The sequence below is a fragment of the Neodiprion virginianus genome, chromosome 3 (assembly GCF_021901495.1).
Source record: "Neodiprion virginianus isolate iyNeoVirg1 chromosome 3, iyNeoVirg1.1, whole genome shotgun sequence".
Classification (NCBI taxonomy): Eukaryota; Metazoa; Arthropoda; class Insecta; order Hymenoptera; family Diprionidae; genus Neodiprion; species Neodiprion virginianus.
The window spans coordinates 37,051,096-37,077,001 of NC_060879.1; the positions used below are offsets into that span (position 1 = coordinate 37,051,096).

Sequence of the window (25,906 nt, forward strand, 5' to 3'; positions counted from 1 at the left end):
AGAAGAGAACCTGAGAACAAATGTTGGTACGACTGTTATTTGATTCGAGCATCGGAACGGGTTCTATGATTATTTTTTTTCTTTTTTTTCTTCTCCCGATGTTCTTTTAAGGAGGATTCTTGTAGATAATTCTGTAAAATCAGTCAGGCGCGAAGAGGGGCGAAAGAGACTCGTTAATCTGGAGTCGAAGACTGTACATTGTGAGTAGACGGGCCAAAAGCGACTATGAATCCCCCCCAAGGGAAAAGGGTTTCTTGATTCGGAGACACGGACGATCAGCGACTCGCGACCTTCTCCTTTGGGGGGTAAACGAAGACGAAGATGTGATCCTGCAATGGTCCGTGCGAACGAAACGTTCCTCCATTCGTCAGGTTTAACGACAAGGTTATTCATCCCTTCCTTATCCTGATCAAGTAGGTTACACGGGTACTCCAGCCCTACTTTAATACAAACGCAATCGTTATAGGCGGCCAATAATTCGCCCGACCAAATACGCGGCAGCTGAGTTGGACATGCAGGTCTCTTCTTTACGTGATACATGTACGTTTGCCTTTGGTGTGCGTACGTGAGAAAAGTAGCAAAGCAACCGAGTATAGAAAAAGAATAAGACGAGGAATAAGAATAAGATGAAAAGACGATTGTAGACCATTCCGAGGAAATGGGAATCAGTTCGACAAAGATACTCGAAAGACCGAGGAATAAAAGACTGCAGGCAGGGTTTTGGACGTATAATCTCTGTACGGGCGCACATATGGATGTATTTATCGATCTGTTTCACTTTTTTTCTTTTTCTCCCTTTTTCCTCCTCCGCCGCTTCTGCTTCTTCTTCTTCTTCTACTTAACAGACCGCTATCTCGTCTCCCGCAATCTGCGATCTTTGGCCGGATACGACGCGGTGCAATGTAGATACATCTTGTACCTACACGGCCCTTCCTTTTCCTGTTTACAGAACTTTATCAAGATGTGCAGGAAATTAAATTTTCTCTCCTTCGAACGACTGCAGGTGTATCCATTTCCGCTTCGCGATCTGTTTTTGTTTCTTATTTATTTATTTTTTTAAATCGATACCATCGCTTTTTTACCGCACACGATTTTCACACCGCATTTTCTAACTTCCCGTTCATCGTAGCGGTGTCTTCCTTAATCTTCATCAATTTTCTACCACCAGGCAATTTTATATTCATCGCAGATTTTTCAACGCGTCGTCATGATTGCGATAATATTGGAATTTTGGAACACCGTTGTAAAAACGGTTCCTCTTTTTTGCTCTGTTCGCGATCTTCTTTCGTCATCTTTCTCTTTTCCACTTCCAGTTATTACTGCGTAATCCACTAATTACTGCTTTCAAGTTGAGGTACTTAAGTAGGTACTTAAATTCTGCTCTTTCATGTTTGGACGCGTAATGTGTTTCGGAATATGTGATGCGGTTTTATTGAACGCTTTTATACTTCTAGTAAATGACATTAATCGAGTTTAAATCACGTGTATATACGGTAATCAATTTTACCACTGGTGTAATATACAAACCTACCCTACGCTTGAAGAAGTATTAGAAAAAAGATGCGTAGAAATGACGTGAAACTAAATAACGGAACATTCGAATTTCTCCCGAAGAAAATAATCAGGTTGAAAAAATAAAACGGACGTATAAAACGTGGAAGAACGAGAATTACAAGTCGCGTATAAACGAATTTGACCGAAACGATCTATTTTTTTAATCGAAATTGAGGAATAAAATAATATCATAGATTCTGTAATAAGTGTAACACTTTCTTTATGCGAAGCGAATCAATGAGTTTTATTTAGCGTATATTTGTGTTGCACTTTGTGGTACACATACATGATACATATATACAAGTTTTTACGAGCAAGGTTTCTTACACTCTAGTACTGTAATAATTATCGAGAAAATGGGTAATTTCACCTCTCGAACCGCTCCAGGCTCGACTCATGTTTCAAAATCCATTTTAATTTTCCGGGGTTTCACGAGTAGTGCTGCATAAATGCATCTACGGCAGTCGCGTATTTATAATGCAAGCGAGCGTATACATATACGTATATATATATATATATATATATACGTATACGTATAATAATTATAATTTGCACTTTGATCTACGCTGCATGCATTTCTCGGTTCGCCGACTGCTTCGTGATACGCGCTAGTATATCGTAAGAAAAAGAGCCCGGTACACCTGGAATAACATTTAAGTGGTAAAATGTAGTTTGCGAAATAAAATAAAGTCGTTGCAAGTGCAAAAAGTTGGCGAACAAGTAAATAGAAAAAAGGGATAATACGGTTGGATTACGATGACAATTACGTAAGCTTAACCGATCGATAGATTTACACAGAGATTCTCCGCACTTACAGAGAAATTTGATGATCTGCACTTGCGTAATTCGCAATAATTGCGACGGACGTGCGAAATATATATATATGTATATATATATATACATATATGTATATGTATAAATGACGGACAATATTTGTTTATGTAACGATGTCCGTGTTTGCATTCGGTAACAAATTAACAATCGTTTCGCTGATGTCACACGATTATGAAGTGTAAATTATCAACTGACGTTGTACCCTTCGCAGAACACTCGCGTAACAGCTACTGTAGGGATGGTGGTTCGGTAACGAAATTATCAAAAGGTATAAGAGGAGAAGCATTGCGTAGGCCTATTTTCCTGCGAATTGATAAATATTTCGTACTTAGGTACAAGGATTACGCAATCGCATTATATACGCACCGAGAAAGTCTGGTGTGTATGAGGCATTCCGACCCAAACTGACCTAGCTCTGACTTTCACCATCGGCAATTTTTTATTTTAATTCTAAGGATCATGTATTTAAAAAAAAAAACATTTCTTACCGAGATGTAAATTTTTTGCCCCAGGGGTTTGATTTTATTCCTCAATAATTTGATAGACTCAATAGATCGGCGCTAAATTTTTTCTCACACATTCTTTGGTTTAGAAACTAAAAGCGAGACAAACAATTGAAAAGTCTTGTGAAAAATTTCATTAAATATGAATTTGCATTTTTTTAAATTACATTCAATTCGGGTTTTTTCACTTCTCGTGTTATTTTTCATTATGGCTACTCGTACTTTTTTTTTTTTATTTATTTTTTTTTTTTCCTCTGTTACTATAGCGATATAGCTAATTATTTTAGCAGTGATTGATCAATCTCAACGCCTTATTTTTTAACTGATAAAATTCAGTTAACCGAACGAACAAATTTAAAGTTACAGTAACTAGAAAATTTAGTATCGACAACTGTGATCACATTGAATAGTTACTCGTAACCACATTTTCTTATATAACTTCAATAATTTTCGAACCGTTATTTCAACGACGCTCATTTTACTAGAATTTTCTAGTAACCATGAGAAATGAAATTTTTCACAGTGTGTGCATTCGGTTCCCGTGTACACTGGTGGTAGATCTGTGATAATCTGCATCAGGGGAAATTATGTTTGAATATAAGGTACACGACGTGTTCATCATTTTCGTATCGTTAGGTCACCTCGTAGTGCACCAAAGGTTGCGTAGTAATCCTACCCTAACCGACCGAGCAAACTCACTCTTTTTCTTCCCATATTACATAAACAAACGAACGGAAATTTGAGAATAGTCAACAAACCGCATATTTTTGTTTCACGATTTTTGGGATGTGAGTATTTTTTCTGACTTTCGCTTTTACAAAAGAGCGATGCACAGTCGAAATTTGAAACCTTTCCGCTCGTTTGTTTATGTAATACAGGACGAAAAAAAAGGTGAGTTTTCTCGGTCGGTAAGGGTAGGACTACTGCATGACTTTAAACGGGTCCATTCGAATAGCCGTGCAGCCACCTCGGATATCCTCTATTCTCTCAGATATGTGTCACTGCACGTTCAGTAATGTAATATTTTTATTTTATTACATACCGTTATCGTAGCGTGGCTATAAAAATATTACCCACTCGATGCCCCGAGGTATTTACATTTTTTTTTCCCATCGATATAACGTACGAGCGCAATTTTTATTTACTTTTTTTTTTTTAGTCTTTCGAACAAAAATTCCTCACGTTTTACGTGAAAATATACAATTATTTTATGTATTTTCAATTTTATTGAGACAATGAGAAAACACGATTAATACTGTATCATATAAATTAAACATTTTTATATTGAGCCTGAAGTTGAGCATTTTGTGCTTTTGAATAGCTTGACTTAAATTTCATTCACTGTAAATTACATTATTGTTAAAGATCGATCGGTCGAAATTCCGAGTCGATAAAATAACGTGGAAGCAATATTTTTCCAGAGCGTTATAACCGTCAAGAAATATTGATTATTCAAAGTAACGTTCCAACACTGCGCTTCCATTGAACCAAAGTTAATCAACCATTGGTCCGTTTGAAACGATAATTCAACTGCACGACTTCAGTGATTATGACGTACCTACAATCCTTTTGAATTTTAACAATACAATCAATTTTTTCTTCAATTAAATTTGCTGCTATTTTTTTTTTTTTATTAACTGCCGGATCTACATTCATATTATCAATGATTAACGTCGTTGCGTTAATTTTTCTGATTCCGTGTAATCGATAAGCGAGAATCTCGCACTCATGTATATCCATGACACGTTATTACAGACCTCGCTCGCTTGTTATACGTTCATGGCAGCGAGTTTCGTACAGTTTAATGCTTTAATGCAGTGCTGGCCCTACTCGGGCCAGTTATCGCCTCTTCATAGCTATGCTAGGAGGGTGTTCGTTGCACAAGTACGAGTGACGTAAACCGGACCTTCCGGACTAATTTTCAAGTTTCAGTACTATCAAACCAATATGCGTGCTTGAGATGACATTTTGAATCGGAAAAAAAACACCAAACGACATGAAATTGCTGTGCGTAGTGTTTCAAATCTGTCAGCACTTAGCCGATTGTTCTGTGGTATTTTTTGACGAAATTTATTGTCATAAAATCACAATACGTTATACTTACGTGCATGTGTAAACGTGATTTGTAGCATTATATGGAAAAAATTTTACGGGCAGATTCGGTCTTCGTCACATGCACAGAGACAGTGTTTATTCTGTATGTTGTGAAGCAAATTTTAGCAGACGACGGATCGTGCAGTCGATAGCAATTCACTCTGTATAGTATTAAATAAACTGCTGCATAAATTTCTCCAAATCAACACATACAACCAACTTATCACGTCCTTAAAAATTGATAAGAGATTCCAATTATTGTCCTGGAATTTGTCGGTTAATCGTTTCTGAAACTCTTGGATCAATAGTCCTGGAATCTAAATTCTCAATTGCAGCAGACGCTCTGTAAATTCCTCGTTTGTTACACACGTTACATAAATGTATACGTGTATGAGATTTAACGGCGCATAAACATTGTTCATATTTTATAATTTTCCACATGCTTCTCTGTTCTCCATATTGCTAGAATGCCTCGTAGGGTCCGTACGAGCCCGAATATCCCCCGGCAACATTACAAGGGGACGAGTAATTTAGTTTATTTATTATATACCTTGCCTAGTTGCGTGTCTGAGGTAATTGCAACGTCACGCGAATGATGATACTGACAATGAATTCGTCGCCGCACATATCCAACGTAAGTTATTAGTAATAATAACACGAGTTACGTTATTACACATGTAACAGTTGGAGACAATTTAATTGCCGCCAGGAAAAACGATTCGTATAAACGTCATCGCGTCGCTGCGATTACGATATGAAAGTAATAATAATAACAAGAACAAGAGTAATTGCCAGACAACTTTTGAGCAATTTTTCTTCTTCTTTTTCATCTCCTATAATCCTACACTCTTTACGCCTGGGATGTTTCGCGATTCGCGAATTAAAATTGTTTTTTTCTCTTTTCTTCGTCTCTTCTTCTTTCTTTCTTTCTTTCTTTCTTTCTTTCTTTTTGTTGCTAAGTTGGCACGTATATACATACACACTAGGCACTCGTGATTACACGTACACAAAATACTAGCCTCCGGTGGTGCTTTTGCCGCAGAAACGGTTGGCGTGTAATAACACAGAGCATAAACGCGAGATGAAATGTGAATTACATTTTACGTTTCGCGTATTATTGTTTTTGTTAGACAAAATTGATAATTGAGGCACGTGTGTGATCACATTGTGTGGATTGGTGTACGTGTAACTCGAGTCGCGTTGTATTAGATACGTATGGGAGATTACATGGAAAATTAGCAGCCCAAGTACCTCACCTCTCACTTCGATTCTGATCATATTTTAGTATAATGTTCTTACCAACCTAAAAGGGTCTCGGGAATTTTTTTAAATTTTCTCTTCAGCCACTGGTGAAATTTATACAAAATTGAAAAACCAATTACGGAAACGTTATTTGTTTTTTAAATCTCAATAAGTTTACACCGATTTTATGATTCAAAATGTGATTTTTGAACAACATACGATAATCGAATGTCAATATTTACGGTTTTTCCATGTCGGAATTGTTTTTGGTTTTTTATTTTTCATATGCCTCGATCTAAATAAATTGCAGAATCACATTATTTTCATGATTCCATGATCTACTTTGATCCAGGAATATTAAAAAATAAGGAAACAAAAAGAAAACAATTCACGAGATATTTTCGGAGCAGTGCGAACATCATACTGAAAAATGATTGAAATCAAAGAGAATGAGGTACATGAGCTACTAATTTGACGTGGAATGCTCCATATATAGTATAGTGTTATTTGTAAGTTGTAACTAAGTAGACACGTCGTTGGATTCATGGGGATTATTTGACACTTTGATAAAACGGATAGAAAAAGTGGACGAAAGAAGCATGCATGTATAATTGCATATTTTAATTTCGGTTGTGCAATTGTTGAAATTTCATTATTGTTGATTAATTCCCAGTCGAATATTAAAGTTTCATAGATAAATAAATAAACCGAACGAATTCGTGTAATATAGAACGTTTATCTCGTCTCGTGACGCGCATAATTTTCATTTTGTTTTTCTCCATTCCTTTTTTTGGCGAGGCGATTCTTATCGTCGAAGAGAATTGCGCTAGAGATACTCGAGAGAGGTTTGCGAATGGGCTCGTCGTCGTTCTACGCACGCGAAGAAGTGCTGACCGAGTGTCCGTACCCTCCATAATCGTATATCATAGAACAAAGGTACCTGAAAACGGCTTTACGTAATGGAGAAATTCTTTCGCTTAGGACCGTGACGCACGGCCACTCGGTGAAAAAGAAATTTGATTTTGTTTCTAAAACTATTTATGGTACGATGGGATACGAAAATCGATCATAACATCTGTAAATTTAACAACATTACATTGTTTTTTGTTTGTTTTTTTTGACAAATTTTATAATCAAAATTATTTCTACTTGAGAATCCATTATAAATGAATTAAACAACGATTAATTCGTTACAGTAATTTTACATAATAACTTTCTCTACGTTCTTATTATCGGTTAAAAAATTAAAAATAAATCAATAACGGCACTGAAATATAATAAAATTGTAAATAATTGGTCTCTTCCTGTGTTCTGCTTCGTGTGCGTTTATTCATTTATTTCTTTTTCTCGCAACGACTTCTGACCGCAATCGCAAAACGATGTAAGAGACAATATTTACTGTCCCTCGGTATAAAAGTTGCAGGGTTAAATCTTGAACGCTATTCGAGCTCGACGATAGAAGAGACACGCTTCTCGTTACCTCGGCTGCTTGGAAGTTTTCCTTTTAAATATTTAAAAGTCTCCGTGCCGTTGTTCTTATACTATTCGCCTGATCGTCTAAGATACCGTAATATTGTCGGTTCACAGATTTTCTTGAAAAATTGATCAAAACGCGTGCCTTGCGGGTTTCTCATGATATTCCCATGCATTCCTCGTACATTATTCAATCGTTATTATGTATTTGGTCTATACATATATATACGTATATATATATATGGGTGTATAGAGGGAAATTGTTTATTGCATTCGTCGCTGCTGCTTTTATGATGCCCACCAGACCTATTATCTATACGCGTATATAATACATCTGTACGTTCGTATGTGCGGGATTATATAGCCGACGATCCGGCTGCGCTTCTCAAGAATTCTCATACACGATCTGCAATCGACATGATGAAAAATACCGTCGCGTTTATACGGTTATTTGGTTTAACTGTAAATGGCACAAGTGAAATAGCAGAATTAGAAAATAAATTTAACCAAAGGTGGCGTATTAATGTAAATACATAAAAAAGTCGGCTTTTATAACCGATCGAGCAATTATCTCACTGTTTGTATTGCATTGTATGTTTACACGGTTCGATGAGAAACGTGAAAATTATTCTTTTTCCCTGTGTGAAATGCGCTGATTATGGTTTTTTAGCGTTGAATTATAACTACGAAAATTAAGCAACGTGTAAAGTTGAAATTAATTACCATGCAGAAAAAAGATCTGTTCAAATTTTTGGATATATGAAACCTATATTAGAATACTAACATGTACAGCTTACTAAAATGATAGAAAAGTATCTACCTGGTGGAATAATATTCGAATATAAAATCCACACTTTCTTTTCAAATGTCGATTATTAATTCATGCATTTTTCTTTCTAATTTCTATATTTTTGCATTATCGAGAACGCGCGGTGACGAATGTTCCTACATAGTATTTACGCATTGCAAATCGCTTATCGTCGCCATTTTTCACAAGTATCCGAGAAGTCGAGAAAGTCGCACGAATCGCATTCGAGCAAATACGCTTCCTCACCCTCGTCGTTGTCCCCGTGTTCTTGCCGCTGTCTCTCGGATATTACAACGTACGCGTCGTGTACAAGCAGACAGGCTTGAGGACGATGATACGTCCCTTCAGGAAGTGCGTTAATGCGACGCGGCATCGTTAGCCGATGGATTGATTGATTGATCGATCTATCGACGGGGGTCTAGTGCTAATAATTATTCTTCGATCAACTATGCGAAGCTCGAATTATTATCTTATAGACGAACAAAAATTGAGATTGTCGCTTAATGTAACAACGCGCTTTTACTTCCTGCGTTACAATTGTACTTAATTTTTTACACTTCGAAAGTCTAGTTCTGATTACTACCTGTATATCATACACGGGTAAACGAGCTTTTGTGTCGTAGCTTTTTCTTCTTTTTCCTCTATTTCTTTTTTTTTTTTTTTCACTTTTCTCAGTTATCATGGAAAATTAGATTCCGAGAGGAGCGCGGAAACTAACTTGGTCGTGCTGCTCTTTGTCATCCGACACGCGTAAGCTTGGTAGTGAAAATGGGGTAGAAAAAAACGCTTAATTCGATTGAACATAAAAATTCTTTCTACCGTCTTTCGGTATACAATACGATAAAGAAATAGAGAAAAACAAAACCGTTGGTGAAAAACTTTGCGACACGATTGGCTTGGCATGAAAAGTTTTTCCAAACCATATTTTTACACACAAACATAAGTACGGAAATGAGATTAGAAGGAATCCCGCCTATAAGCAAATTATTCAACGAGTAAACTTTACAATTACGTGTTGTATTATCAAATCAAATGAAATACAATAAGCATCTTTTACCTCGATAACTGTAGATAATTATTTTATTGGAGATATCGTAGCATAATTTTTGTTCGGGGAAGCGCAAATTTTATCAAAGAGGTAAAACGGCGAAAAAATGGGATGAAAGGCAAAATCTCGTAAAAATCTCTCAACGAAAGTTCGCATTCGGGACTGGGAGGAAAATAAGTTCTGTCAATCAGGAAATTTAGCCGTAACGTCTTTCATCTTTTTTTTCCTCCTCCTTACGAGGTTAATTTCATCACTGTATTATACGGATTTGAGCGAGTATTTTATTACTGCTAACAGTTTTACGACGTGCCAAAAGATGATCGTAATTCTTATAAGGATTGCAATTAGTAATTTATCGCGTGTAAAAGAATTGCTGTCGATAATCGGCCGTATGTTATTTTACTACTGTGAGTTTCGCCCTCCGATGTCTAACTTTCTTAGTACACCCTCTCTGATGTAGAAAGATAAAATCTTTACATCCCCGTTATTGATGTATACAGGTAAATATATCGATGGTTCTTACATTTGTTCTGATTTTTCATATTAAGCTCACATACACAAGCTAAGTAAGCTTTTATCATCATTTGATTCTGTAACAGTCCCTGTCTTTTTGAACTAAGTCAAACATCGAGACTTAATTCATAATGTTGTCACAAACCGATCATCGTGAATCCAATAAGCGTCAAGATCTTACAGAAATTTTGAAGAAAACAATTTTTAATTAAAAAAAAAAAACGTACATTTCGTAACCGAAGATTTTCACTTCATTTCTTTTCCGTTTGTTTCACAGGTCTTGAAAAGTTTTGCTCTTTCTCTCGCAATTCTAGAAATACGTGCCTTTCGTACAGAAAGTTCGATGGATTCTTGCGTCTGTCTCATAGGTTTTCACACTTGACGTGTTCGGTGTTTCATGTTTCCCTCTCTTCCAACTACACGCACAAATCTATTGTACACGGTTGGCAGGCAATCCAATCCGTATCGCTCTTGTAAAGTCGTTTTCTCAAGTTTAGCAATTCATCTAGTTTCCGAGTAAATCAATTCTCTCAATTTCCCTGCAAGGATTCCCTTCTATATTGCACATTGTTTTATATAATTATGCCGGTAATATCTCGAAAGTTATTTCTATTCAATACGTATAACGAATTGCTTTCAAGCCTTGCCGAAGCGTGAAAGAAGAAAAAACGAAACATCAACGTGAACTTTTTTTTTTATTAATATATGTTTCCGAGAAGAAGTGAAAAACAATTACAGCGACTTGTCGAATATTTAAAAAAAAAAAAAAGAAATAACTCTCCGTCTCGGTAACCGATATTTTCTTACTAATTTCCGAACCAGTTTCTTCCCCATCTCACTTCATTTTTCCATCTCATTGCGTTCGTGGTTAAGGATGCGGATGAATTTGAATAGCGGTTGCAAGAGATATTCTCCCGTAGATTTTTCTAAAGCGTATAACATCGAAGAAGGTTCACGCAGCCTGGCGGGCTGAAGGAGAAAAGGAGAAAGAAGACGAGGCATGAAAATGAAAAAAAAAATAACATAAAAAAAAAATGAAAAAAGGGGGGAAAAAGACGGGTCGTGGATAACCCGGTTGTTATTAACTCGTGATGCAAGGAATCAAGCTCGGCCCCTAGGCTTTCGAAAGCTCGAGGGCCTCCATCGATCGGCATCCTCGCCTCGCACAGCAGTCTCTCATGATTATTCGCTTCATTTAAAGCTCGTTAATCATCCGCGGCCAAGTGCCGCGCGTTAATCTGTAAACCAGGCTCGAAAATTATTTGTCCCATTATAGGCTTGTATGACAGGTCGAAGTATGTATAGTTATATACAAATATTCATGCAACGTAATGTAATGCAGAGGCGCGTCTTGCGTATATCGGTCAATTCAATTCCGATATCCTCACCGCTTTTGCCGATGGAGCAAGAAACTTTTCCGGAAGAAACTCCGCGACGCTGAACCTTCGAAAGTTTGTTGCTAACTGGTTTTACTACGTAATGCTGTGGATATATCGACACTTTTTCGATCAAACTTCGAACTTTATTTATATTGCTAACGATCTCGCGATCTTTCGTTTAACTTTGAATAATGCGTGTGATAAATTAGGCGTCGAGTGATGTTGGGTGAGAAAATTAAGGGTTATCCTTCTTGAGGTTAAACTGTTCAACCTATCCTTCTTCCTATGTATATTCAGCGCAAAGGCTTTTCGTGTCCCCTTAACCAAAGCTTATGGCAACGTCTCGTTACAAAGATGACTGATTTATAGGGATTATGTGTCTGTGCGTGTGCGCGCGAATTTACGCCCAAGATTTCTGTTGCTCGTCTAACTTCAGACGTTGATGTCGGATGGTATCCGATCCTTGATTTTGACACGAACGCGCCCATAATTATTCTGCACGAAGTCAAGGAGATTAAATTTCCTTTGAAATTCAATACAACGTCGTAATTGTATTGATGTAGACTTCACCGCATGTTACAGAGCTTTTGTGCAAATTAATAGATCAAATTTTGACACGGCTTTGCGATTATAAATCTGGATATTTAATACGTGTATCGTACTTGATTTTTTTTTTTTTTGATTTTTTTTTTTACATTGTTTCTAATTATATTAATAGAAAATGATATTTCGACGCTCGCGTTTCGTGGCATTAAATTCCGCATTATTCACGGTTACTTTGTAGCCAGAGAGATTTGTGCAGCGGATAGAAATGACGCGTGTAAGTATGTTTTATTGTTAGTTCAAAGTACCCTGCACGCTACTGTCACGAATTATACCGCACACGCTGCACCCGAGCAGTTGAAAACAGAAACGCGATATCACGTAGAGAATAATTTTCACTTTGCGTTGCTACCGGTGACAAGTACAAATGTTAATTCAACTAAATCGCACTCTCGTTTAATCCAAACACCCCCTAAGGCTACGACGCGTTTCGCTATTTCGACGCAATTTATCGTTGTTTGGGTTATCTCGACATTTTACGGTCGTTCATCTTGAAATGTGACGCTGAATTATTTGTTTATCGGTATTAAGAGAAGAAGAAGAGAAGAAAAAAATTGATTGTTACAAGCAAATTGATCGATCGATTCTAATTGATTTCTCAAGCATCCGTATGTACACACCTTGTAATTATATTCAAATTTGCTCATCAATTTTATTCAATTTGACGTTTACCGTTCAATAGAAATAAAAAAAAAAAGAAGAAAAATGTTTGCCCAGTTATTGAAATAATTTTTTCTCACGTGTCGTGTTACAAGTGTTAACAAACTAGTCAAAGATTATCATATTTCCAAAACAGCTTTTTAATATTGCACTTTATCGATTAATGTTATACCCACTTATTGGTAGATTTTTTCCATCTACTCGAAATGGAAATTTACGAAAATCATTTATGATTACACCTTGAATTGTCTAAACTATTCGAGATCGTTTCAAGGCTCGAAGCACATTCGGTTCGCATATCGTAGTAATTTATCCCGTTTAATAGCTCGGTATGTTATGCGAGGAGGTTTTAGTTTGTTCCTTCTTGGAAGGTTCACTTGGTTAAATTAATCGACAGCGCCGTGGCGGTCAAAAGTGAACGCCAAAGCGGAAGATTTTAACCCATGTTTATCTCGCCAAGTTTCGATTATCGATAATTAACTAAGTACCGGGCTGCTGGAGATGAGAAACCGATCGTCGGATAAACAAGGCGAGGAGCTGACTGGTAGAGTTACTCGGGCGTTAAGATGAAGATGATTAAGACTGAATTTTAAATACCTGAACCGTCATTTCGATGTGTTGAAAAATTTTCCAAGGGTATCCGTAGGTACTGAGATGAAATTCTTTTGTGAAATTAACCCGCAACAATAATAATGACAATAATAATACTAATAATAATAATATCAATGACAATAATAATGGTAATAATCGTCTTACGACGGAAAGTTCTTTGAGAAAAGTTCTGGAATTCTATGTAAAGTTATTACCTGAAAATTCTTATACAACAGCAACAATCTATCTCAATGATAGGTTTCTTCTGAATATTTATTGGCTCGAAAAACATGTTTGGTAAAAAACGTGAAAAAGATGAACACGTATTATATGCTGAAAGGTAAGAAAAAAAAGATACAAATACGCGTGTAGAATTTTATGTCACTTCCTTGATTGTTTGTAGAAAAAACGTATTCTGAAAAGGTGCGCATATATGTATATGCTGAAATTTCATACTTACGTAACCGATGTCACTGGACACCTTTAACTTATACCTACAATCCTTTTTTAACGAGGACGCGAATTTTTCCTTTCAAAATTGCGAAAGGGTTCCGATTGTCAGGACAACGAAGGGAAAGCGGGTTCAACTTCTAAAAAATCATGTAATGTTGTTTTTTCATCTTTTTTTTTTTTTGTTTTCATCTTCTCCGTTGCTTTTTGTTGCGCCCGACGCCAGAGAGCCCGGCGGCTTGTTTCCAACTTTAATATGTAGCTACAGTAGGAATATTCTATATTTACCTGTTCAGATGTAAGCTCGAAGAATATAAAGCCGGGGTTTCGAGGAATGATAAATCTATCTAAGGCCGCGACGAGAAGGCACGAAATGCATATTCACGTGGCTACTGATGAAGAAAGCACTCCATCTCGTTTCCCTTTTGATAACCTTTACACGCATACATATCTCTGTGTCTTGTTCCAAAAGTTCGTTGTACGTATTATGTATGTGATGGCAATAAAAATTAGACGCTTTTGGTAATATATGTATAGATTGTATATATATAAATTAGAATTGATAAAAATTTTATGAATCTATTTAATAACGAAATAAATTTCTGGATTCATGGACAATTAGAACGATATTACAAATGACTGGCACTTGTTAGAATTGCTCTGAATATCTACTCCAAACTCATTGATCCGTTTTTCATTATCTGTATATACGTAACACACTGTTTCTGACATTATCTCTGAAATTTCACACCGATATCAAATACATTAGTACATAATTATAAATCACAAGCTCACGCAGGAAATATTGAATCGATGCGATTTTAGGACAACTCTTGCGACTATATCATAACCACAAATATGTGTAACGACGTGAAATGTACGTATCGGCTTTCGGAAATACAAAATAGTCTTCACCTTCAATTATTACGGGTATAATAAATACGTAACGTGTATTTAAGTAGTTACGCAGGAGTATTTTTTTCAGTACAAGTATATAATTTTTTAAACTATATATATACTCTGGCATTGGATCAACAGCTGCGAATTTCGCTGATATACATATAACGCATAATATGTGAAATCGCACACGCACGTGAGAAAAAACCGCATGGCAGACGCCGTATAAAGCTGAGAGAAAAGTCGCTGGTATTGCGATGCAGGATTATTTTTGTCAGATGGCGGATTTTGACGGCTGTGTGAGAAGAGAGGAGGGAGAGGAGAGGAGACGAGAGGTGGAAAGAGGCATCGGGACGTCGGGCGTCATTAGAACGTCAATTAATAATACTCAGGACGCGAGGGGATATCGTTAATTTCATCCTCATCTCGCACCCTCTAATTCTTTTTTCCCCTGATTCATTTCCCAGCCGAATCGTGTCGGCTCTTGATCCAAGTCCCTGTTATGTTATTCCTTATTTTTTTTTTATTTTCTTTTCTCCCCGATTCTCTTTCTTCGGTCAGTTTACTCTCTCATTCTCTCATCTCGAAACGTTGCAGGCATAACAACAGGAATCATTGTACCAATAATATAAAGCCGAGTTGTTTCGCGTGTATAGTGAAATAATACCTAATACCGTGTTAAAAGTTTCTATGGTAAAAACTTGTTCTGTGGTATAACAAGAAATTGAATTAAATTAAGTTCATTTCATTGTTTTTCGCGGTAACTTTAACACGCGAGGCGTCGGGACGGAAACTTTATTGTTCTTAACGAAGAGATAAAATTGACTTGACGTGACGTCGGCTTTCCACTTGCCCACACATCGTCGCAAGGAATCTATTTTCAAAACTTTAAAGAATATCTTACCCGCCGCCTCGTTTCTTCGACTTGCTATTTTCCCCGTCTGTTCATCGCGAGAAACTGTTAGATATCACGGAATATCGACCGACGGACAACGTCGCCGACGATTGGACACTTCGCAGTATAAATATCCTTGTTATAATTAGTCACATTCAATTTGAGATTTTTTGAATTCCTTTCAAAATTTAACAAGATGTGTAATATACTTATTTTTACTGTATAATAGTAGATTTAAGTAAAATGTTCAAAATATTTATTATCGTTATAAATTTAAAAGTATTCAAAAGCCACGTGCCATTTGGGGGGGGGGGGGGGGGGGGTGATTAAAATACAGTGAAAATAGAACCACGTAGAGTTTCTGAACGTTCCCTAACTATGTGTGTGTAACCTCGGCTCTGGGTATCTATCAACTTTAATTTTGGCGATTGATCAGCTTGTTTATACAGTCGTGTCACAGTATTTTCAAATTTCACAAACGTACAACGTATGTCGACGTTGCTCCGCCATTTTTTGTTTTTTTTTTCTGCACTTGCTTTCGTTCATAAATCATTAATTATATATCGAAACGTTAATTTGGATCGAGAATTTACAGTACAAGGAATAATAATATTTTACAGATATTTTATGCCGGCTACTTCTTTTCGTCGTGTAAGTTTATTGTATTCGCAATAGTTAGCGAAACGTTGATGCGTGTTGTAACTTGATGCGCAGGCCAGCTACACTGCAGTTAAAAATCATCAAAACTCAATTTATAACGAAATATTTCTCAGTTGTAGAATTTTGAAACCATAAAAATTCTAATCTTGTTTAAATATGAAAAATAATGTCTGCCAAAGCGTCTAATTTCATTATTCTAATCAACTCAATCTACAACAATGAATCTAAATCTTATAATCATTCATTTATTCCGCGAGCTTGAATTTAGATTAGGAATTCTTTTCGACATATATATATATAAATATATACATAGACTCAGATTCTGTTACTGTATAAGGAGAAAAAAAAAGCGCCGTATAAGCTGTTGGCTTCAGGCTTGGGTGTTTTTTTTTTCTTCGTTTTTCTTTTTCTTGTTTCTACCCATAAAAATCATCCGCGATTGACGGGGAGAGCGATATGTTATCTCAAAACAATGGACGCCTTTTATTACGTATGCCGCAAGTTTCGTCGGATAGCTATTTCGATTTCTATCAACTTCATTCTTAGCGCAGATTATTTTCCTGCTGCAGAGTTCGGACCCGTTTATTGGAAACGGTCCAGCAATAATTGTTTACAGTGGATCTCTTGCTGTCAGCCTGCGTTAAAGAATTCCCTGTTTATTGTTTTTCTCTACTCTATCTCGGTGTCTCCTCGTATTTTCCCTCTTTCTCTCTACACCCGTGTATATATATATACAGTGTGGGTGTAGAGAGAAAGAGGGAAAATACGAGGAGACACCGAGATGGAGTAGAGAAAATGTACAAAATATAATATATATATGTATACTACCTACGTTCTTCTCTTCTTATCTCACCCTGTTCTCTTTTTCTCCCTCCCTCCCTCCCTCTCCCTCTATATATTTATATGTGTGTACACACGTGTCTATCTTGTTATATCTCCGCGGTTGTACACAAGTACACCTATACTGTATACATATACGTACATATGTACGTATTTACTCGGGCGCGGAACATTCATTTTTATAGAACAGATCCCATGCGTCGGTTCTTTCCCCACCCGCCCATCTTATTATATCCGAAAGCTTAAGTTAGGGTTGTTTTGGCCGATCTCGCGAAGCCCGTATAACCAGTGTGCGGATGAAGATACAGTTATATAGTAACGTGAAAAAATCTCTACCTTTCATTGCTTTTTTCTCCTTTTACAAGCTTCGGCTTTATACACCGTTTTATTTAATTTTTCATTTTTTTTCTTTTTTTCCTGCTTCGCGTATTCCTTTCCAAGCACTGTAGTAAAATCCTGCGGGATTTGTGAAATTTTTTCTTATCTTTCCTCCGACCACTTGCGAATACAAGAAAATGAAGGAAAATCATCTAAATTTAGATGTGGAAACGCGTTATCTGCAACACTGGCTAGATATGTAAACGTAACTTTACCAGCGTTTGCATAACACCGAACTTGCCGACTAAAATGTAGTCGACTCTAAGTCTGCGAGCACAGTATTAACGTATAACTCAATTGCGAATCGGTCTCGTTAATCAATAAACCAATTAGCAAATCGTCGTTGCTACGCCGCTGCCGTTAGGATTATCATAACTGAATATAATCTGCACGTTTATGCATAATATATTTCTACTTAAATAAGCGTCGAAGAGAGGATGAAAATTTATATAGATATATTTTTTATCCCAACTACGAACAGGCGAGAATAAACGGGAAAATAAATTTTCAGCGAATGATCTCGGTCAATGAATAATATAATAGTTGGTAATACTATAACAATAATCTTGTAGTAAAAAATACAAATGAGAAAAAAAATAAAAAAATTAGAAGCGGGAGGTTAGAATGAATTGATGATTAGAAAAATGTCTTGTTTGTTTGTTTAATTTACTTATATAACTACTTTTTTATTCCCAGGCATATATTTATGGTAGTCTATATTAATGGGAGATAAATTTATAGATATATATATATATATATATTGCAGGGAAACAAACGCGATGTTAGTGTCGCTTACACACGTGCCACTATTTGGCAAGTAATAGTATACCTATATAACAGACTATAGAGCGTTGGGATTTTGGTTAATGGGAACTGGCCTGATTCCTTAGCGACGCGTCGCGACGCCGTCCGTCTCTCACGAATGTCGCCTGTAATATACACAAACCTATATTTGTCGCCGGCTGAGATTCACTGCCTGCATCCATCAAACGAATCCGACCATCCCGATCTCCGCTCACAATTAGTGTCTCGTAAAATCTAAAATCGTATCCCATCCCCTTCCTCCTCCCCCCATTCGTCTAATATTCGTTAGTTGCAGACGTTATTGTGCTAGTTTTAAAAACTCTGACCGTAAAATGAAGGAGTTCGGAAGAAGGTAAAAAATAAATGAAATAAAAAATATGTATCAGTGCCGATGTACACGGACATTTTACATTCGTCGAACATCCGGTTTAACATGAAATATCAGCTACGTAAGAGAAAATGAGATCTTACGACGGACAACCTCGGGGAAAAAAAATTAGAGACTGAAATAATGTCTTCTCTCGTTACAAGGCCGCTCGATTTAATAACCGGGATTCCCGCGTTGGGATCGATGACCTCTTAAATTTATTAATCGAAAAATCAGCTGGATTTCGAGCGTAATCTCTCGTTCCAAAGTCGATTGAACACATATAAAGTAGATAGTGAAATTTTTCATAAACCGTGTATTGTTAAAACTCTGAACAGGTAATGAACACAGTCTATCTTTTCTTTTCTTTTGAAATTTAAACAATATCGAACGATGTTGAGGCTAAACTTGGAATACGAAGAAACGGACTCTGATTTACCTACTTTTCGACTCTATTTCGTGACGCGTATCCTGTGTCGGCGGTGTCTTTTCTTAAAGTTTGATTTACATCCCACGTACGCGACGTCGTTCGTCTTTTTCACGCAGAGAGAGAGAGATAAGTAAAAAAAAAAAAAAGAAGAAATCGCAAGTGAACAAGTTTTAATGGCAATGTAGACTTTTAGATGGGAATGATGGCGGTTATCACGCATGTAAGATCGGTGAGTTATGACCGTGGGGTTGTAATATATGAGAGAATGATTTTCGAAAGAAAGGAGAAAAAAAAGGGGAAAAAAAAAAGAAAACCAAGGAAGGAAAGAAGAAGACAAGATACCAAAGCGTCTCGTCTAGTACAAATTGTCGGTGTCAGGTGTCGTACCCAAGCTTCTGTTTCTTCCAACTTCGATGTCTGAATATTTTTACCACCAATTTTTCATAGGATATGAAAAAGAGGTCGCGGTGTCCTCCCAAAGTTCGTTGCGCGTTAAAAGCTTCGGGCTATAGATTAAAGGATTACTTAGCTCCTCTCAACTTGTCCATTTCTGACAGTGGAGAGAATTTTCATCAATAAGATAGAACGGAACAACAATAGTAAATACCTACCTGAAACAATTGGTGAAACGTTGAGAAATGGCGAGATGTTGGGACGATAGTGAAAAAGTATATCGTGTCAGACTTTGGATGTAAAAATATTTAACTTCGGGGGAAAGTCAAGCTTTTTACGGTTGCGGTAAATTTAAAAATGATGACGGGAACGGGTTCGCAAAGCTCCCTGGCACTCCTCGTCGTCGTCGTCGACGTCGACGTCGACGAACGGCGGACGTGAAGTACGGACGCGGTGCTATTTTCAAGTTACTAAAAATATCGGAGACACTCTGCCCCCTGCAGTGTATATGCGAGTGTATTTTTCTTATTCTCTTTTTATTCTTATTCTTATTTCTCTCCTCTTCCTTCCTCTGTATTTTCAATTTTTTCTGTCATCTTTCCTGCGACGTACGGGTAGTATATCATACACGTATTACGTATTACACTTTATTTATCTTTCGTCAAAAAAATGACTCGCTGCGACGAACAGATAACAGAATATTTGGATATTATGTAAAACGTACGTATTTACGTTGTGCTCATTAATAGTATCGGGAAAAATTTTTCTTCATCCTTCCTGTAACATATCATCGCAGAGATGATACATTCGATGCTGTGAACAGTTTTGTGATCTCAAAAGAAACGGGGAACATCGTAAAATTCTTCGATTCGCATAATTTTATCATATGTAGGAACTGTATACGTATTCGAAAGAAAGAAACAGTTTCTAGGCAGGACATTTCTCTGTCTGCGAAAAACTACTTACATGTGACACGCGACTATGTTGTTTACATTGATAATTTGTCCATCCTCAAGCATGCTTTATTGCACGTACTTCATTCATCATTTTATACACCGACTCGTTGAACATAAATCTGTCACCAGACGTTTCCTGATTCTTTTTTAAATTGCTGAAATAAAATTTTCACCGTGTACAGTTTCGTTCCATTAATTTGTATAAAACGAAAATAATTCCTGTTCCATTTAATAAGACTGCAACTTGTACAATATCAAAGCTTAACGAAGTAACTTTGATCAGCAATCCCCCAACCAATAAAACGCCATCAGCCATTAGTAGTTTAACGTTCTTTTTAACAACTTCTTCCTTGGTGTAAGCTTATAATAACCTCCCCCGAATAAATTCGGCGGGAGCACCTTGGGTCGTAAAGATGGTCGTGAAACTTGCGGGAAGGTAAATTTTATGCACTTATTTAACGCGTACATCGGTTTTCGGTCTGGAATATATGGGTTGTTTTTCGTCAGTCACGTTTCAACCGACCTTTTCGTACGTCGCAATCACATCTTTGCCAAAACATTAAACAAAAACTGCGCCCCCGATCTTTGTGGGTCATTATATATCATTGTACGGCCTTAGTTTGAGGGGATGTTTTGTGCGGCTGCAGGCTGGTGGCTTATTACTTTTTTTTTTTTTTTCCACCAACTAGTAGGGAATAAAAAATCAATTTGATTTTTGAGATCAATGTTTATTCTCCCAATTTAACGTGGGTACAAAAAAAATACATTGAATCTCAACACTCTGTTGTATATATACATGTACATCACAAAACCATAATTTTTACGGTTCAATCGAGTGTCGTTATCTACGAAACACGTGCGCTCATCGCAGATTAGTTTCTTTCTACATTTAGTTGAAAATATAAACATCGTTCTTAAGCATCAAATTGATTTTTGCAGTCCTTTTTAGTTTATAAGTAACAAACGATTTAAAAAAAAATCGAAAATTTCAATGTATTTTCAAAATTTCAATGAACCCTCCGGCACGTGTTGATAATATTCGAAATTTTTCATACGTACAGGGGTTTGTTTTTCTATAATATGAACATATTGCTGCGGTGCATTTGAAAAAGTTTCAAAACCACCAAAGTAACGTTCACCCTAGCGTGTACCTAATTTTGCACTATTCGGTATCAGTGCTATGAGAAAATATTGAAATCCTAATATCCCCTTATCCTATGAAGCCTGTTATTTTAACACAGCGAGAATGTAGATCGCAAGGTAAACCGTCACGGTTTGAGGAAGATTAAACGAGCCACTGTACGGCTGATATACCTGCACCCAACCCTAACTTTGAGAATTTTCCGAAAGAGAGAAGGATAGAGATTAGAAGGAAATTTTCGTCGTTCTTCACCTTCTGCGAGGAGATAATATTATTATTCTCTCCGTATTATCGGCTTCGACAAGTTTCATTCAAAAGTTTGCTTTCAAGCTTATACCGTCTTATCTCTTCTTTTGCTCACAGGCGCATATAAAGTAGAGCGGAGAGGAGGACGATGATCGTTCCGATGCGACCGCGTATCGAAAGTACAACCCTTTGATAATGATGAAACGACGGTTCTGCAGTCAGAGTGTTTGGTTCAATTTATGGACTGGAAATAATAGTTTGGGATCGGTTGTTTCGTCGGTCTGCAGGTTGCGAAGTATGTAATTCAGGCTAGCCAAACACCTGAAATAACTGAAAAACCTGGAATTTTCAGGGGATTTTTAATTTGGTCGTGGAAAAAATTGGAAATATCAATTTTCTATCATGGAAATTAGAAATGATTTTTTAAAGTAAATAGTTTCCTTTCTTTCGTCGAGAAAACAAAATTTTCTTAAACTGAATTTTTTTTTGTACATTATATTTTTCTTTAATTCGAATTGAATTTGAACCGAATATATAGAATTAATAAGCTAAACGATTTAGGTCTTAGTAACTTACTGGAACTGGGAAAAGGTCGTGGAAAATTATGGAAAATCTATAAATGTCATGGAATTTTATTTTTACAAAAATTTGTGCCCACCCTGGTAATTTCCGTGGTAATTCAACCCACAAGGTGCAAGGTATTATTGTACATTTCACGTTATTACCACTCATTGCATTTATAGAGTTGTGACGTGACGCAAAGTACCGGTGATCTCTTCACAGCAAACGGGTTCGCTCGTGAATCATATTTCAAACGCGCGCTTGCAGAGCTTTCATTTCGCGGTTGAAAATTGATGCTAGCAAAATGGTGATTACATTTGTCACTATACGACCGCTATCCATCTTCTACGGCCTGCGTAATATTCAATGAAACGTTCAGAGCAGCGCGGTGAACCAGCTTCTCTGCAAGCTGGCCAGTTGCTTTGCACGGGAGCTTTCTAACTTATATCCTACAACCTCATCTCATCCACAACCCGGGTTAATATAGGTACCTGAACACACGCCGTGCTCCACAGCTGCGAAGAAGAAGGAGAAGAAGAAAACGACGTTGGCATTATGCAACAATGTTCCTTGGCATCGTTCCCTAGCAACTTTAAAATACCTATTATTATATATTTACGTACACGAATAACGTTACGCGAGTTCGTTACGAGGCTGGTACCTTTTTGGATAACGTTTCGTTGGATCGTTGATCTCTCGTCTTTTTTATTCCAATTCGTTCATTTGCCCCGGTTTCAACAGATTTCAAAGAGCAGTCATCGTATCATTGACTTCTGTTGCGGTGGAACGGATTTCCCGAGAATCGAGTCAGCCAAATTGTAGCTACAACAAACAAGCAAACGAACGAGGATCGTTCTACGGTTCGTGGTGTCTGCTAAACTTGTGCCAAGAAAGAGCCAAGGGCTCTTCTTCTCAAGGGGAAGAAATCGGACGGACAAGTGCGCGTCTCTTGTCTCGGAAATTCCTGCAGCAGCTGCCGCTTCCTCTAATGTCACAGAGCAAAGACCGAACGACAAGGCGCTGTTGCTGCTGCTGCTGCTACTGCTGCTACTGCTGCTACTGCATCTAGTTACCCTCGTTCTATTTCAGATTCGAGTTGACCGTGACACTAGACGTTAATCGATCTAACCGGTTGTCCGTTCCTTTTGCTTTCTCAGATAGTCGGGCGATCATTGGACTTCAATGATTACTAGTGATTTGTTTGATCGTTACTGTAGGCGTGCATCGCACAGCGTATCTACCGTCTTACCATCGAACGATACTGAGAAGTTTATTCCTCGCGTAAATATCGTTTGGTTCTTTCGAAACTTCGTCATCACTTCACTGCTTCGTATATTATACCGCAGAATTTACGAAATGTTTCAGAGTTCAGAAAGACGTATAAATCGGAATAATTACGAGGCAAAAATTATCTTCAGTACCACCAACGTGTTTTGACGTAAATGTGGGAACCACCATGAATTGCCTGCGTATTAAGTCGAAGTAAACAGTGACGAAAGTCAAACAACGTATCAAACCCAATTAATTGGGTGGAGTTGGGTCTTTTTCAACTCTGGCATCAACGTGGAGATCATTAGGTACCAGCTACCGAGTGTTATTAAATATGGTCGCGATAAATTGGTATTATTACGCGACTAGTCGGCAGAAAACTTCTTACGGTTCTAAATATAACACCGAACTGGAATAGCTGCGGTATAAGTTCGCAGACCCAACATCGACTTACCGCGTCTGTTTCATTCGCCTGGCAAGAAGCCTCGATGCCTCACCTATCGTATCAGGGCGGCCACTTGACTCGCAGATTTTCTTTACTCCCGTCAATGCGCTCTTCTTTATTCACCTCGGTATTGCGGACGATATGCGTACACATTTTTTCGGTCTTTCGGCACCGCTTTTATCCACCCTCTTCTTTCAGCCTGTTCTCTTCTCTTCTCTCAATTTTCAAGTCGAACACTCTCGTCTTACGGTCTCTAAACGTAAACTCGCAATCAGTCGTTCTTTTTCCTCTTGAGGGGGGATTGAGAAAAGGGCTGCTGCTGCCGCTTCTTCTTCTTCTTCTTCTTCTTCTTCTTCGTCTTCTTCTGCTTGCCACCTCACTACGCCCCCTCTCACATGCCTATATTTTTGCCCGATTGGTCGATCTTCGCGCAGCGGGGGCTCTGCGGCTCACTTTAGAAGGTAAAGTTGTTCACTCTGCTCCGACGTAAGTGTGCCAACAAATAACACCCTTAAGGCTTATGTCTTCGTTGGTATATATACAACGACGGTTATGTTGTATGAAATACCTTTCCCCAAAGTTACGCTTATACGCCATCCTCGGTTATGTACCGAAAATTAATTCAAGATATACGGTATGCCTGTGTTGAGATATGGATTGGAGAGGATATCGATTTCGCGATATTGGATGTTTAAATAACAATCTTCCGAGTACGTTATACCGTGTCCGCCTTTCTTTTCAAACTTTCGGAAATCTGATGAAATATGTATCTCGTTGAAATTTTTCCCCAAGTTTGAAGTATTTTGAAACTTGTGTATCGGACGGCTGGATACGAGAATTCAATTTACGAATCTTTTTTCAACCGCTTACATTTTTTTTTTGTAACGATCACGCGACGCGATACAGAGAACGAGCAAAGAGAACGATTAGTTGTCTGTACTCGTAATCAACTAATTAACCATCAAAAAACGAAAAACTGAAACCAAAAAAAAATGTCTTCTCCGTAAGACGGGGAGCATGAGTAAAGATATCGGCAATTTCTCGAGCGTGGGTGGAGTAATATAACATGTAAGACGGCTGCTAGAATTATACCGTGTAGCATGAAGCTCTGTAGCGGTTTCGTTGCCAGATATAAAAGTCGTTTAACAAACGTTCTGGGAATGATTAAGAGCGCGTTCTCGAATAATTTATACACTGCACATTGGTTGAAATATATACGGTGCGTATTTGAATGACAAACCGTTCTAGTTAAACGTCCGGTAACTAGATTCACCCTAGCCCCGTTTTCTCGTAACGCGCGGGCTGCTGCGGTAACTATTCTTGACTCTGTGTTTAGGATCTTTTAATAGTTAACCTAGATACGAGAAAGCCCGATCTAATTATTACATCCGGAAACATCTGGGTGCTCTCAAGTCCCAGCAACACCAGCAGCCAAACAATTCGGACTCGGTTTCTCCTTCGCAATCGCCCGATGCACTTTCCTCTCGTCCTGCATCCTGCAGATGCGTTGCAATTTATTCCAACCATAAGAGACGATTTAAGAATCGGCACCTGTTCGCCTTACTTTCAAACGAAATCGAGCGTGGAGCGAAAATAAACCCAGAACGAACCTCTCTTTACTATATTTCTCTCCTCGTACGTGCGCCGTTGCGATCTGGACAATGTCCAAATCGATTAACAACACTGATCAATGGACACGTTGATTGTACCGAACAGTTACGGATCGGAGATATCTTTGAAGAGTTCGTTTCTGCCGATATCAAGGATAATTAGTTTGGCCTCGATATCTATCGATGATTTTTTGCGGTTCTCTTTTGATTTTTCAATTCAACTTGCCATTTACTCTACGGAAAGGATAAAAAACTTTCATGC

The 25,906-nt window shown here is 37.5% G+C and overlaps 1 protein-coding gene and 1 long non-coding RNA gene across 8 annotated transcripts in view; one reads left to right on the top strand and one right to left on the bottom strand.

The window, feature by feature from the left end:
- Positions 1-25,906, top strand: part of LOC124301226 (KH domain-containing, RNA-binding, signal transduction-associated protein 2-like) — a 69,147-nt gene that overhangs the window by 5,417 nt on the left and 37,824 nt on the right. The gene's annotated exons all lie outside the window — the stretch shown is intronic.
- LOC124301232 (uncharacterized) lies at positions 22,376-23,347 on the bottom strand. The gene is made up of 2 exons (XR_006907430.1): positions 22,982-23,347; positions 22,376-22,910 (listed from the first exon to the last, which is right to left on the bottom strand). It is a non-coding gene; the product is annotated as an uncharacterized LOC124301232 (long non-coding RNA).